We start from the raw sequence: 14,296 nt of genomic DNA, 5'->3' as shown, positions 1-14,296 counted from the left end.
AACTGAGGATTGTACACATAAACAGCCCATATCCATCCTACGGGACACTGGGGCTGCTCAGTCATTTATTTTGGAGAGTGTGTTGCCATTCTCTGTAGAGTCTTATTGTGGTAGTGATGTGCTTGTCCAAGGAATAGAACTTGGAGTACTTGGGGTTCCTCTGCATCGTGTATATCTATGTACTGAGGCCCTTACTGGCTATGTTAAAGTTGCGGTCAGTTCTAAACTGCCTGTCACAGGTGTGTCGTTTATTCTGGGCAATGATCTTGCTGGTGGTACACTGTTCACTCTACCAGAAGTGGTAGATGAACCTGTGGATGTTTCACTCGATAAAGACCTTGATGCAGTGTTTCCTACATGTGTGTTGACTCGTGCACAGGCACGTAAATTCGGTGACATAGATTTGGCAGAGACATTTATGAATCCTAACCCTGTTGTGCCCCCTAGCCCTGTTCCTGATGTGACAAGGGATATTAGCAAACGTGAGTTGGGATCACAAGTAGAGGAGTCCAGTGTTCCTCCTCCTGTTACTAGAACAGCATTAATCAGAGCACAAAGGGCTGATCCAAGCCTGGTCCCTTTCTTTAATGCAGTTACGGAAAACCCTCTCTCACTAGACACTCGTGTGACATATTTTTATACAGATGGAGTCTTGATGAGAAAATGGTCTCCAGCAAATGCCAGTGGTGTGTGGGATGATGTGCACCAAATAGTAGTTCCCCAACCATTTAGAACGCATGTTTTGTCCTTAGCCCATGACCACCCCTTGTCGGGTCATTTAGGCATTCGAAAAACAGTTCAGCGCCTATTGCAGCATTTCTTTTGGCCAGCAATGAAATCTGATGTTAGTCATTGTCGGTCTTGCCATACCTGTCAACTTGTTGGGAAGCCAAATCAGGCCATTCCTTCTGCTCCTCTCTGTCCCATACCTGTGGTAGGAGATCCATTTGAACGGTTGTTGATAGACTGTGTTGGACCTTTACCGAAGTCTCGTTCAGGAAATACTTACCTTCTGACCATAATGTGTGCTGCTACAAGGTTTCCTGAGGCCATTCCATTACGCTCGTTGAAGTCAAGATCTGTAATAAAAGCCCTTGTAAAATTTTGTACTACCTTCGGTTTGCCAAAATGTGTACAATCGGACCAAGGGTCCAATTTCATGTCAAAACTCTTTGCTCAAGTTATGTCAGATCTGCATATACAGCACCAAGTGTCGAGTGCTTATCATCCTGAGTCCCAGGGAGCTCTCGAACGCTTCCATCAGACGTTTAAGACTATGTTGCGATCATATTGCTTGGAAGTAGGAAACGATTGGGATGAAGGTGTCCCATTACTGTTGTTTGCCATCCGTGATACAGTGCAAGAGTCCACTGGTTTCAGTCCCAATGCCTTGGTATTCGGACGCTCAGTCCGTGGCCCACTCAAATTGCTTTATGAGCAGTGGTTAGCTTCCCCTACAACTCGTTCCTTTGAAACTGTAGACCACTATGTCAGTAAGTTACGTGAACACCTTAAGGTAGCTCGTGAAACAGCTAAGCAGAATTTGTGTGTAGCTCAGCAAGCTATGAAGAAGAAATTTGACACACGCTGTTGCTCGTTCATTTAATGTTGGTGACAAGGTCCTGGTTCTGTTACCCATGTCAGGTTCTACCCTACAGACTCGCTTTTCGGGACCCTATGTGGTCCAGCAGAAACTGTCCTCAACAAACTGTGTTGACAACCCCTGATCGTCGGCGTAAGTCACGTCTTTGTCATATTAACATGCTCAAGCCATATGTTGATCGCCCCACAACTGTAAGTGCTACAGCTGTTGCTCAGTTGTCAGTCCCTGTGCCAGTAGCATCTGCATCACTTGAGTATGCCCCTGAACAGGATGACCTTCACTTGGGTAGGAGCTGTGTTCCGAGTGCTAGACTTGCTAACTCTGAGGCATTAAAGCACCTATCTGAGAAGCTGTCTTATTTACCTTTGGCTGCTCAGTCTGATCTTAGATCTTTGATTGCTAGGTTTCCTTCTCTTTTTGTTGATGTCCCTACGTGTACCTCCGTACTAGAACACGACATTGATGTCCAAGGTCACCCACCTATTAAACAACATCCTTATCGTGTAAACCCTCACAAACGCTCCCTTCTGATGAAAGAGACGGATTACATGCTTAATAACAATCTTGCAATCCCTAGCAGTAGTTCATGGTGCTCACCCTGTCTTTTAGTACCAAAGCCTGATGGTACTTATCGCTTCTGTACTGACTACAGAAAAGTGAATGCAGTCACCATACCAGACTCGTTTCCTCTTCCCCGAATGGAAGATTGTGTAGACCGTGTGGGGTCTGCAAAGTTTGTTAGCAAACTAGACCTTCTAAAAGGTTATTGGCAAGTTCCCCTGACTGCTCGTGCTGCTGAGATTTCTGCCTTCGCTACGCCAGACAACTTCCTACAATATACAGTGATGGCTTTTGGGTTGCGAAATGCTCCTGCTACATTTCAACGGCTCATGAACATTGTGCTAAAAGGTGTGTCGAACTGTGAGGCCTATCTGGATGATTTGGTTGTGTACTCTGACACTTGGGAGGAACACATGAAGTCCTTAGAAACGGTGTTTTCTAGACTGCATGGTGCATCATTGGTGCTTAATCTGGAAAAGTGCGACTTTGGGAAAAGCACAATTTCTTACCTTGGCAAGTTAGTAGGACGTGGTCAGGTGCGTCCCCTTGATGCCAAAGTCCAAGCGATAAACGCCTTCCCTCCTCCCCGGTCTAAACGTGAGCTTAGGCGTTTCCTCGGACTGGCTGGTTATTACCGTTGTTTTTGTAGAAACTTTTCAGATGTTGTTCTGCCGCTTACCTCTCTCGCGTAACAATGTTCCGTTTTTGTGGTCTTCTGCTTGTCAGTCTGCTTTTGTGTCTGTAAAGAGTCTACTGTGTAGTTCACCTGTGCTTGCTGCACCAGATTTTGCTAAGCCATTTAAGCTAGAGGTTGATGCCAGCTGTACCGGGGCCGGCGCAGTGCTCCTACAGGAGGACTCATGTGGAATAGACCACCCAGTGTGTTACTTCTCAAAGAAGTTTGCTAGACACCAATTGGCCTATAGCACCATAGAGAAGGAAGCATTAGCTCTCCTTTTGGCCTTACAACATTTTGAGGTTTACTTAGGTAGTAGTTCTGAACCTATTTTTGTGTTCACGGATCACAATCCTTTGACTTTCTTGCATCGAATGTCCAATCTGAACCAACGCCTTATGCGCTGGTCCCTTATTATCCAAGGTTTTAACATTTGTATTAAACACAAACGGGGCTCTGAGAATGTTGTGGCAGATACCCTCTCTAGGTGTTAATTGGAATGTGTTGGGTTATCCGTGATTTGGTGGGAGGTCTCACACTTATGGGGGGGGGGGGGGTGTTATGTCCTATGATAGTGTTGTATTGTGTTTGCTGTCTACTCCGCTCCAGACTCCGCTCCAGACTCCGCTCCAGACTCCGCTCCAGACTCCATTTCACCCTGCACTATATAAGGCCCTTCCCGGTGCCTCCCAGCGAGACATTTTTGCTCCTTGGTGGTGTTGGTGTTAGTTATTAGTATTCTGCATTTGTACCTCATCTTAGAACTCTGGTTTTTGACTGCTTTGAACTTGTTTATGCTTTTTGCCTTTGCCCCTGTTGGATTGTCTGCCGGTTGTACATTTTGTAAATATTCTATGTGTTGTTGGTGTTCTGGTAAGTAGGGAGTGGCTGCCATTTTGTTTTGGGATTTGGGTTTGTTTGTATGGTTTTTTGTTAGGGAGTTAGGGTAGTACTGTATGTTTGTTTTCTGTTAGAGTAATTAGTGTTTGGTTTATTTTATAGTTCAGTTCTGTTTGTTATGTTGGCCTGGGCCACTCCTGAAGCTGAGACCAGTTACGTGTATGTATATATCTTGTAAATTACAATTTCTGTATAATACACCTTTAACCACCCACTCCTGTTGTCCCATCATCACTAACATTCGCACTGCTGTTCACATACACCACTGTTACGGTCCTCACGCCTAGACAGGCCGTAACAACTGTAGCACTCATTCTCTAGAAATAATCATGTAGTAAAGAGTCTCTGCAGTAGCTTTATGGTACAGGACACAGATTGATAGTTTTGTTACCTTTGAGTCAGATGATGGAATATGGATTTATATGGGTTTTGACTAAAGAAAACTTTATGGCACTGCTTTCATGCAGTGTTTGATACCACTGAACTTTACACTGCAGCAGTGCACAGGCTACTTCAAGTCGTGCCTTGGTAACATCTTGTGGGGATGTCTGGACAGCGCTGATGTTTCTCCTCTGGAGATAATCTTCTGCAAACTGCAAAGTGGCATTTTACATGGTAAGAGTAATATCAGTTACTTATAAATGCCCATCACATTATTTTCAAAAGGTTTACCCTCAACACTAAAATCCCACAACTGCTGGAATCCTGCTGCTTGTTGTGCAGCATTGTTTGTACTGTCCATTTAGGCTCCTGGTCTCCATGTCCTGTCATCCTTAAGAAGTTCCTAATTATTGTTTTAAAAAAATGATAGAAGAACACAGTTTAACATCACACCAGTTCTTTTCAGAAAAAAGCTCCAAAATTAGCACTGTAAAATAGCAATGTTAAAATGTTATTACCGCCAGTTACGTAGCAGCTTGCGCTCGAGTGCACTTTCATTTGCCAGGGGATCGATCAACACAAGGACCTTGTCAGACATGTTGACAATATAAAAGAAATGAGTTCATTCATGTTATTCTCTCGTCATATAACATTCTGCTGCATCATAGCACAATTAGAATATCTCTGTACGATTCATGCAAATAATGACTGATGTACACTACCAGTCAAATGTTTGAACACAAAAAAAGGCATTTTAATCTAAAGGATTATGCCTTAATTTGTTTATAAGACAATTTGGGAAGGTTGTTGTATATATTATTTAATTCTCAACATACTTGATTTTAAATGCACCCTTTATTTCAGAACTTTAGTTCTCTACAAGGTCTCTGCATGTGAGAATGTGTTCAGGACTGATGTTAAAGCATCATAGGTGCTGCTTCATGAACAGGACAGTTACTTCAAAGAATCTAATATGTTTATTAGAGCATAAATAGAGCACAGCATTCGTTCATTGCTTTAGCATCTTTCCAGTTTTTTTATGTCAAAAATAATAAAAATAAACAAAGTAGGTGTGACCAAACATTTGACTTGTAGTGTAAACAAACCTGCTCTGAAAAATAAGGAAAGGTAAACTAACCACTAAAACCCAGTGAGCCCCAGTGTTTACAGGGCACATCCAGATTTCCTCCAGTGGAAACGTCATCTAAAGAATGTGTTGAATACAAAGTTGTCATTATTGTTACTGATAATCATTACTGCTAGACTGTAAATGTGATGAAAGTACCTTTCTGAGCCTCTGGAATTGTCCAGAAAACAACGATGTTGCAATAACGGCACAGAGCTGGTGAACAGCTTTCTGTTAAGAACAACTGAAATTTTAATTATGTTGCAAGAAATACCTAACACAGCTACATAAATATAATTGCCACTTACCTGCTGTTTTTCAATGAGTGTGTGCAAGTACGCATCAATAACCTGCATTGTAAAATAAACAACCATTAAAGATTGTTATACTTCCTCTTGTAATACATTTTGACAGTGATTTGGTCTCTTACATCATCAGCCAGCCACTCGGTCCCATGCAGTGTACGGAAAGACGAATCAAACAGTTTATATGGTCCAACAACTGCCTCCACCCGACCACAGTCTTCTGCAGCCCACAACATTCCAACTGAAAGCACAGCATGAATGTCAAAGCATAGATATTTGTTTTTTCTAATCCCTGTACTATTACAGTTACATGGCCAAAAGCATGTGAATACATGAACACCATTCTCATTTGCCCTAGTTTAACGCCAGGGCCTTTCAAACCCAGGGCCATCTATACACAATTCCCTATGCCATTGCATGATGTAGAATTAAGATTTCCCTCCCATACAATGACCATGCCTGGCCAGATCAGTTCATTAGAAGAGGTATGCACATACTTTTGGCAACATAGTGCATCTGACAAACGTCCAACAGGTCAGAATGGCCAACGGGCCAACATGTATAGTTTGAACAGGCCAAATCCCTTTCATGCAAACTATAAACAAGGGTAGGCTGAACAAATGACCAACAGGTCAAACTTGAACACAGAACTCATTAACAACCTCTTTCTTGTATGCTTTCCTGTATGGCTGATGAACCTGGGGGATGCTTCAACAGTCAACAGTGGTAATTGTCACATACACTGTTGACTGGTATACAGAAAGCTGTGAAAGGCAAACTCATCATACTCTAATGATTGTGTAATTGAAAAAATGTCTGTATAAAGACTCATTGAATAATAAGGAATGGATCAAATAAACACTAAACAAGAAACAATATATTCAAGACCTATGTAGGCCTCAATTTACCTCTGTTGTTGCATCACAGACTTGAGTGTGTTTTTTAGGGGCAAAGTGGATAACTGATGGTCTCTGTGGCAGGTAAATGTCTTCAGTTAGTCTTTCCAAATCTCCTCCCATGGTCAAAGAGTTGGGGCCATCAGAACATGTGCTGGTCTCATTCTCTTTGAGGATCTTGTGAGATTCTTGAGTGGTGACTTGCCTGTCATCATTTTGGCTTCTTCTGTATGGCTTGATGTGGTTGACACCCAGGTCTACTGACGCACCCATGCGTCAAAGATGGCCACCGTGCGAGTATATACATTAATGTTATTAATATCTCAGCGATACAACATCGCAGGCACACGGTTAGAACGTGTTTGAAAACTGGAAACTGTTTTCAAAAAAATGTTAATTCATGCTTGAGCAGACTGGCCACAAGATGGCAATACATGACCGAGTTGAAGCACGCCCGTATATGGCTAATCCTTTTATGGCTTGCACAAGGGGGGGGGGGGGGGGGGGGGGGGGGGGGGTATTGCTCCTGCCTGTGACTGCTGTGACTGGCGGATTCAAGTGTCAGTCATTACATGACCGCTGACATCACTCACATCGCCCTTTACGGATGTAGGAGGGTTTTAGGACGGCATTAGATCCGTTTCACCTCGGACAAACACGGAAATACACTTTGACGGCCGCTAGCTAGCGAGCTAGCGTCTACTCACCTACATGGCGATGGTGAAGGTATGTTGATGATCGATGACTAATAGAATGTTATTTTGCAATATTGATCACTATAATAGCGGGCGATCACAGATAGGGTCGCGAATTTTGCGATGGTCCCGTGTAGTTAGTTCGCTAGCTAGCAGCTAGCTAGCATCTGGCTAGCTAGCGTCTACTGATGAACCTGTGTTGATTTCCTGAGGGGTTTATGAAAAATATAAACGATCGATGACTAAATGCAATATCGATCACTATAATAGTGGGCGATCACAGATAGGGTCGCGAATTTCGCGATGGTGTACTGTAGTCCTGTTTGTAGTTCTATGTAGCATCTAGCTAGCTAGCGTCTACTGATGACCCCCATATTGTAGGCCTGAGGAGAGACTCGTGACCGATGACCTACGACCTCAGGAAACATATCGCCCTTTGCGGAAGTTTTGGCCGCTTTTTGACGCCTGAGGTAAACAAACCGGTTTTGCTCAGTAGTTTACTACTACTACTACTAGCCCTTACTACTACTACATAGCGGTTATGAACCTATGTTGATTTCCTGAAGGGTTTTATGAAAAGTATAACAGATCGAAGGCTAAATGAATGTTATTTTGCAATATTGCTCACTATAATAGCGGACGATCGCAGATCGGCTCGCGATGTGTTACTAGCTGTCTAGCTAGCCTCCTGGCTAGCTGGCTGGCTAGCTAGAAACTGCTTCTGTGCAAAATTCGTAATTTATTCTTTATAAAATTTTTTTTACTTATTTTTTTATTATTTCGTATTTGTCTTTTGCCTATATGCTTGCTTTGTAGATGTGAAAGTATAGTATATAATAATCTAGATGAGTGGATATGGTTTTGGCTATGCTGATTTAGCCTGTAGTTCAGGAGTTTGATGGGAGTTTCGTAGTTTGGTGTACACATTTTTGTACTTGTATACTACTATATATATTACATGTTTCACTATTTTTGTGAAGCAAACCCTTGAGCAAACATATTTCAAGCAACAATATTATTGATCTTTTAGTAAATGTGTAATTTCATATAAAATATGAAAATTTTTGAAAATATGCCTCATATTTCCAGGTTTAGGACCATATTATTTATTTATGCAATACTCTAAGTCAATGTAACCTCATTAGGAAGAGAGCTGAGATTGTTCTGAACATTTTGATATGAGACATGTGGGTAAAATGCTATAATTAAGTATGTTTAGAGACACATTTATGTAACCATGCTTAAACAGCAAAAATGCCCATAGTGTATGTCTGTGTCTCTCTCTGTTCAATAAAAACAAGTTGCTGTGCGCAATTGGCTGCCGCTTCTCGCCGGTGTGTGATTGGTTGTCTGAGAGGTAGCTGTCTTAACAATTGTAAAGCGCCTTGGGTATCGTGAAAAGGCACTATATAAATTGAAACATTCATTCATTTATAAAAAAAATTAGACATACTTCATTCACAAATTCTCTTCCCTGATCAGAGAGTATTCTATTTGGACAACCATGTCTATATAAAATTGAGCAAATATTTCGTCCCACTTCAGCTGTTGATTTTGTCTTTATTGGGAAAGCTTCAACCCATTTGGAAAAGTAATCTGTGGCTGTCAGGATATACTGGAAGCCATCGGCAGTTTTTGGAAGCGGTCCTGTCCAATCAATGCCAATGAGCTCCCAGACAGCAGATACCTATAAATTTAAAACATACATGTTTTATTTTACATTTCAACATTTTTCTTAAAAGCTGTTGTATATTATAGAGATACCACTGGACATTTACTTTTATACACTCCAATGGCTGGGCACCAGTCAAAGGTTTTCCAGTTCGCTGGCACTGATCACATTCCAAGACCTTTAAGAAAGTCACTGTTAATATTTATGCAGATTTATCAACAGCTCAAAACACACAAGAACGCACTTCAACACATACCCAGTTGTCAAGATCAATGGTCATGCCAAGCCAGTAAAATCTGGAGCACACTGCAGCTCGAGTTTTCAGGATGCCTGAATGTCCTCCAATCAGAGAGGCGTGAAATTCCTGAAAGCTTTCTTGCCTCTTCTTTGGATTTTATGGCTTTTCTACTTTTAAAGAAAAGCTGTCCTTCTGCATTGAATATTCATTAACATTCATTAAAGTCGTATAATAATTAAAGAGCTACCTTACCAAGACACTGGCTACATTTAAACAAATAAATGCTCACCCTTTTCAGTAAATTTGGAAGCATACCTCCTCAAATGTAATTTTTGGGAGTTATTATACCCAGATGGGTATGATCCCTGAGAGAGGAAGTTGAATACCTCATCCCACCTGTTCTCCATAGCTATATATGGATAGGGAGAGAGAAGAGATGGGATAACTTTTATAATTTTATTTGGATGTAAAATGGTACATTTCATAGTACATCTCTATTATATATAGAGTACTGAGTATAATGTGCTATATATCTTATCTTTTGTTTGTTTTTAAGGCATGGATTACAGTGAAGTAGAGAGCATGGAAAGAAATCTCTTAAATTTTGCGCTGACCATTCTGAACATTCTAGAAAAGTGGAGGCACCACCACGAATTTGCCTCATGAAATCCTGCCTCATGTCATCTTTGCAAAGCCAGTATGTAAAACATTTACATGTTTATAGGTCAAAATGACAATAGAAACAAATGACAAGCCTGTGGGTCTGCGCATGTGCAAAACCGCAAACGAGCACAACTCGATGCTAAGCACAACTCGACAGAACACCGTCTGTCAGGGGAGGTCAGTGTGAGAGCCTGTGCTACAGGTCCATGAAGAAGGAGTCACCACACAGTTTACGAGTAGGGAGGAGGAAGTGTAGGGCTAAAGCAGGGGTTTCATATTTCAGTCCTGTGTCCACAACACTGCACAGTTTAGCATTAAATTATTTTTAATTTTATACAACTGTATTGTTCTAAAATTGGAATAACATTGAGCTGTTGGTATCCTGGAGCTGAGCTTGAAACTCTATGGCAGTGTTTCTCAGTCCTGTTCCTAACTGCTCCACACAGTTTTAAATATTCCACGATTCAACACACTAAGTATTGAATGTACATGATCTAGCTCCAACTGCTTATCAAACAAACGGTTTATTAAGTCACTAGTGAAGTGGATTATGTGTGTTGAGCTATGTGAATTACCACAAGTAGGATTAAGAGACACTGCTCTAGGAATGAATATATTGGCAAAACAGAGTCCCCAGAGTCAGTCCTGTCAACACTATACTTTGCAGTTTTTTTGTGTTCCTCCAATATGACAGTTTTTTACTTAGTTAATGAGCTGAATCTGGTATTATAAATGAGGAAAAGCACTAAAATATGCATGACATGGGGTCTCAGTGACTGGGTTGGAGTCTCTGTTTGTCGTTAAGTTCAGATGTTCACTGTTTTTGACTAACAAAAGTTAAGGGGTTTGTTGACAGGTTAGACCACATATGTCAAAGTCAAGGCCCGCGGGCCAGATCCGGCCCGTGAATTGATTATCTATGGCCCCCTGGATGATATTTAATTACTATTAGAACCGGCCCGCAAGACACAGCCACCCGATGGTGTTTTGCACGCACAAACACTACATTCCCCACAATGCAACGGTAGCCCGCAAAGTCACTGTAGCGCACACAAGCGGCGAGGGTCCGCGCAGCGAAAATGACGTAATCGCAGTGGCTTCACCTGTGCGCTCTGTCGATTCGTGAGGTCGTGCACCTCTCGAATTTTGCAACTTTGCGCGCACCAGCACATTAAACTTAATTAAGTTAAATATTTATACATATATTCGAAATGATTAGTTTTTTATTCACATTATTTAATGGTTGTTTATTTTCAAAACGCCCAATCTTAACGTCTTCACGTTCTCTCATGTTTCGTCCTGGAATTACAAGAGGCTCGTATTTGTTAACGCAATACAAGAGAACTGGGGTGAGTTTCCCAAAACGTTCTTAGCACTAAGTACTTCGTAACCTCGTTCTTATGTACGAGGTTAAGAAGTACTTAGTGCTAAGAACGTTTTGGGAAACTCACTCCTGTTCAGTCAGACAGATATTTGTTGTGAAACGAAGTAGTTACAATTTCAAGCATTTTCAAGTACTTAGCCTAAATTCCAGCACTTTTCAAACCTTTATTACTTTATTCAGTGGCGCAAAAAGGGGGCATGCAGCGTATGCGACGCATAGGGGCGCTGCACTAGAGGGGGCGCCAAATCGATGAGATATAATACTTAATTTGTGTCCATCTTACGTTCGCCACCCCCCCCCCTCCCCCCGTCAACAACTTTCGTTCGTTCCGATAGTATGTTTGCATACACCTCAGAAAGTAAGTAATTGCACCCCTGACTTTATTCATTTAATGTACAGGACATGTTTTCTTTGAAGGAAGTTTGTTTTTATCTGTTTGCTTGCTGAAAAATGTTTTCACTTGAAATTACTGACAGATCCATAAGAAAATATTGCTTTATTCATTTAAGCATTAAATAATATACACTGTGTTAGGTCTTGGTTCAATAGGCTATGTGCAATCATTTCAATATGTTTTAATAAACATTGAACCAGTCCGGCCCTCTGCTTGTAGCAAATTTGGTTTTTTGGCCCTCTGTGTATTTGACTTTGACATCCCTGGGTTAGACAGATATACATGTCTCAGGATTATGTATAACTTGAGCATTATTTTAATGTCAGTGATAGCCTATCCATGTTCTGTATGCAAAATCTATTGTCATAAAATAAGCAAACGGGTCCAGGTTCCATTCTTGGGGTTCTTATGCCATGCACATTTTTTTTCTCCATTTTAAAACACTTTTTTTACTCGGCCCCACCCACATTGATCTTAATTTGCTAAATAGGTCAATCAGGTTTTAGAAAAGGTAAAACACAACGTGTGATATAGGATCCCCAGGACTGGTATACGGAACCCCTGAATTAAACAAAGTCATTACTAATTTTGCTTACCCTCTTACAGATTGGACTTTCTGATTCAACTCCTGTTGTGCTGAGACACGCATGCTGTTCACATGTCGCAGACACTGCCCTATGCAAACGTATAGTGGCTTTGCTTTTTCAAACTGCACATTTTTCTCAGCTCAGTGTGCCAGTTGTTCCCCCTGTGCACAGCTGTACTGAAACTGAACAGTGCTGGCACAAACCTTGGACAATCGTAAGTTTATAATAATCACACTAGATGAATGATCTAATTTAATGCACTTCTTCTTTCGGCTATTCTCTTTCAGGGGTCACCACAGCGGATCAAACTCCTCCATCTGGCCCTGTCCTGAGTGTCCTCCACTGACACCCCAGCCACTCTGATATCCTCTACCACTGCATCCATAAACCTCCTCTTAGGTCAAGAACTCCACTGCTGTCTCTCCCAAACATTTCCATGCCTCCACTGGAATATCATCAGGTCCAACTGCCTTACCACACTTCATTCTCTGAATTGCAGCCCTTACTTCCTCCTTGCTCACCTGAGGCACTTCCTGATTCACAACCTCTACCTCTTCTAACCTTCTTTCCCTTTCATTCTCTTGATTCATCAGCTCCTCAAAATACTCCTTTCACCTTCCCAAGACACTCTCCTCACCAGACAACACATTTCCATCTTTATCCTTTATCATCCTAACCTGCTGCACATCCTGCCCATCACAGTTTCTCTGTCTGGCCAATCTGTACAGATCCTTTTCCCCTTCCTTAGTGTCCAACTTCTCATACAGCTTGCTATATGTCTTCTCTTTAGCTTCTGCCACTGCTCTCTTTGCCTTGCGACACATCTCCTTGTACCTCTGTCTACTTTCTTCATCTCGCTGAAAATCCCAATTCTTTTTAGCCAACCGCTTTCCTCTCAAACTTTCCTGAACTTCCTCATTCCACCACCACGACTCCTTGTCTATCTTCCTCTGTCCTGAGGTCAAGTACCTTCCTAGCCACATCCCTCACTGCATTTGAAGTTTCATCCCAGGTATCCAGAACACCACCACCATTACCCAGTACCTGCCTCACCTCATCCCTGAATTTTACACCACAGTCCTCATCCTTTAACTTCCACCACCTGATCTTAGGTTCCGCTCTCACTCTCTTCCTCTTCTTCACCTCCAACATCATCCTACATATCACCATCCTATGCTGTTTAGCTACGCTCTCCCCGGGTAACACCTTGCAATCACTAACCTCTTTCAGGTTTCGTCTCCTACAGAGGATATAGTCGACCTGTGTGCATCTTCCACCACTCTTATGTTACCCTGTGCATGTAACCCATGTAGCCTATCTGTTGACCTGGTGTGCTAAACCTTAAGCACATTCTCTGCCTTACACTCATTTAGAAATTCTAAAACACACTTTTTGCAAAACATTAAACACAGTTGTTCACATAAGACATTCAAACATTCAAAACTGAAAATCATGTGTTTCTTTTGGAAAACACTGCCACGCAACTGCTACACTCACCTACCAAAATCCATACCCAGTCCTCCTCACACGTTACAACACTTGAGCTATGTATGTTTAAATCAATAGTGGTTTAAATTGATGTCCACACACTCAGTCTGTATTGTCTATCTTTTTGCAGGCTTCTACCCAAGACGATTGCATGCAAGCACCTGGGAGATGGTCTGACTTGCCAGTGGATGTACTGATGCCGGGGTTGGATGTGCCATTGCCACAAGAGGACGTGCTGATGCTCCTACCTGAGGCCCAACATCTACACCGAAGGGACTGTGGGAACTAGAACCATAAATGTAGAACCACCTTTTGTCCACAAATACGGACTTGTGCCAACAGGCTGCCCAATGGAGGATGGGTTCCCTTTTCAGTCTTGGTCCTCCCAAGGTTTTCTTCCTAATTTTTTATTTATTTATTTAAACTTTATTTTACCAGGGAAAAATCCCATTAAGAACCTCTTTTTCAAGGGAGCCCTGGCCAAGATGCAACAACAGCAATACAGTTACAGCCAACAAATAAAATTACAAAGTTAATTAAAACAGGTGCATGTGAGGGAGGCTGTCTCTCCCTCACTTCCTAATCCCCACCATCATCGTGGGTTTTTCCTCGCCACTGTTGCCTTTGGCTTGCTCATTATGGATCTGGAGCCATACGATTGTAAAGCTGCTTTGTGACAACATGTGTTGTAAAAAGTGCTATATAAATAAATTTGACTTTGACTTTA

At 41.8% G+C, this 14,296-nt stretch overlaps 1 long non-coding RNA gene across 1 annotated transcript; it reads left to right on the top strand.

The window, feature by feature from the left end:
• The first annotated feature begins 6,968 nt into the window (after positions 1-6,968).
• LOC143504371 (uncharacterized) lies at positions 6,969-14,296 on the top strand. Its single transcript, XR_013127565.1, has 2 exons — positions 6,969-7,174; positions 12,369-14,296. It is a non-coding gene; the product is annotated as an uncharacterized LOC143504371 (long non-coding RNA).

This window comes from Brachyhypopomus gauderio, unplaced genomic scaffold, assembly GCF_052324685.1.
Source record: "Brachyhypopomus gauderio isolate BG-103 unplaced genomic scaffold, BGAUD_0.2 sc272, whole genome shotgun sequence".
Classification (NCBI taxonomy): domain Eukaryota; kingdom Metazoa; phylum Chordata; class Actinopteri; order Gymnotiformes; family Hypopomidae; genus Brachyhypopomus; species Brachyhypopomus gauderio.
Note: the sequence above shows the minus strand (reverse complement) of the source record. Positions and strands in the feature narration are given on the sequence as shown.